This window comes from Ailuropoda melanoleuca, chromosome 19, assembly GCF_002007445.2.
Source record: "Ailuropoda melanoleuca isolate Jingjing chromosome 19, ASM200744v2, whole genome shotgun sequence".
Lineage (NCBI taxonomy): Eukaryota > Metazoa > Chordata > Mammalia > Carnivora > Ursidae > Ailuropoda > Ailuropoda melanoleuca.
Window position 1 is genome coordinate 7,897,440 of NC_048236.1, and position 2,234 is coordinate 7,899,673.

Genomic DNA, 2,234 nt, shown 5'->3' on the forward strand with positions numbered 1-2,234 from the left:
CCTAGAGTCAAAGCAAAAACATGGTTTTGTAAGGTTTAATTGTTTCATGCAAGAAAAGTTATATTTTAGTAGTGGATACATCTACCCAAGGGAGTAGAGATGATACAACACATCCCATTAGGATGTAGGATCTCCTGGCAGCGGGAATATCATCCTTGCATGCCTTAGTAAAAAACTTGCCTATTGTGATCAGATTACCAAGTGATCAGGACTAGAAATTATCTGGGTAATTTACAGCTCACTGCTTGTTGTGTATGCTGTGATGTACTACCAGGTCACTCTCTGGACCGAAGCACTTATTTCCTCTTAAGCTGGGAGTCCTGCCCACTGACAGTTCTACTGTCTGTCCTTTCTAAAACTGTCCTGCATCCAGGAGCATAATTCCATCCATACCCAATAACTGGTCGATGTGGGAACTGTAAATTCCAAGCCACTTCCCTCCTACTCAGGACAACTTCGAAGGGTTGTCTTAGTTGTTCTGCTTCCTGAAGAATTATCTGAGCCCTCTGTTGCCCATCTCAATCCAACTTTTCCATATGTTCACTGCTGCTTCTCTCTCGACCTCCCCCGGTAGGTGTCAATCCGGCGATTGTTCTCCAATAAACAATCTGTGTGCTAATCTCCATTGGAGTATACTTATTTTGTCGCATAAACTACCTGCAACCTTCATTCTATACAGTCTGGGTTCAGACCTCTTTGAGGAAGCGTCTAGGATATTATCTCTGATTAATATTGGTAAGATGCTCCTTTCTTTTGTAGTAGATCCATGATTAAAATCACAAATGAGTATTCATGGTTATTGCACCAAAGCTATGAATTCTTGCTTTAATACGTGGCTCCAATTAATCGATATCTAACCCTACATATAGAAACTTTTTCTTTTTTGGAAAATCTCTGCCTGGCAGTTGTGATTGGCTCTTCAGCCCTGCTGTAACTCTATCGGTTCCTTTCTAGCCACATCCAATGCATTGTTTATGGAACAGCTCAACTTTCATATTCCTTTGAAAATATGATTCAGTTGACTGGTCACCTAATTTATAGTCTTGTTGATCTCTCGTACCTTTACACTTTAGCACTTGAATGTATTCATTCTTACATTACGTTCTAAAGTTTCCTTTGCATTTGCCTTTAATCCACAATAATAAAGTCTCTGAAATCAGAGGCTATATTTTCCATTTACCCTAAAATTTCCTTAGACCCTCCTAGTTAAATGTATTTGCTTTTCTGGAAACCGAGGAGTTTGGACCTTATTGGAGTCCAGTGAGTTTGGACCCTATTTGTCCTAAGAGCAGGTGCCTGGAGCTGTGCCATTTGCATTTGAATCTGTACTTATTCACTCCTTATTACTTTGGATGTTAGCTAATTTATCTGAGGTTCAGATTCATTATCTGTAAAATGGAGATGATAGTATTAGCTACATCATGGAAGTATTGATTTAAATGAATTACTGTAATAAGGATCTAAAAGAGTGCCTGTCAACGGTAAACACAATATACACGTCAGGCACAACACTCACAAATGCAAGAAGGCCTATGACAGCTATTGATTTTTATTGTTTTGTTTAAATAACACTTTCTATTTTAAGATGCCCGAGAGATAGATTTCAAAATAATGTTTTCATTCACTTGCTTCCCACCCTTCATCTTTTGCATGAGGAGGCTGTCCCTTAGAATTACTCTCCAGAGTCAGTGCTATTTCTAATTCTTGTTACTCTAGACCAGTCCAAGGCTAAAGGAACCAGGATAAGGTTGCACAAAAATCTGAGTGACACTTCTGGGAGATAATACAAACACAGCTAATCACCTCATACACTGGAGACTTCCCTAAATTTGTTCTGTTTTATAGCACCTAGTCTGCACACACACCAGCTTTATAGTGGAAAGACAATTCTCTCTCTTTTTATGGGATGCAAGGGACCTGGGAAATAGGTTTGTCAATGTTGGTTTATCTGGCAGCACCGCCTGACTTAGAATCTGGACGTCTTGATTCTCAGCTGAGTGTCTAGCCTCTGGGCTCTGTCCAGTGAAGACAGTTCTGAATTGCCTCTGTAACTTCAAGCTCCCTATGCTTGTACAACACTGGCAGCGGCATCAGCTTCACCTGGGAGCTTGCAGTGGTCTCTGCCCCAGACCTTCCAGATCAGGATCTCAGAGAGTGGGGCCCAGGATCTGTGTTTTACCAAGGTCTTCAAGCAGTTCGTTCAGGATTGAGAAGCACTGCCCTAGGGTGCATTA

General features: G+C 40.8%; 1 protein-coding gene across 1 annotated transcript in view; it reads right to left on the bottom strand.

The window, feature by feature from the left end:
* LOC100463544 (cysteine-rich secretory protein 1) overlaps positions 1 to 2,234 on the bottom strand; it is a 28,921-nt gene that overhangs the window by 10,260 nt on the left and 16,427 nt on the right. The gene's annotated exons all lie outside the window — the stretch shown is intronic.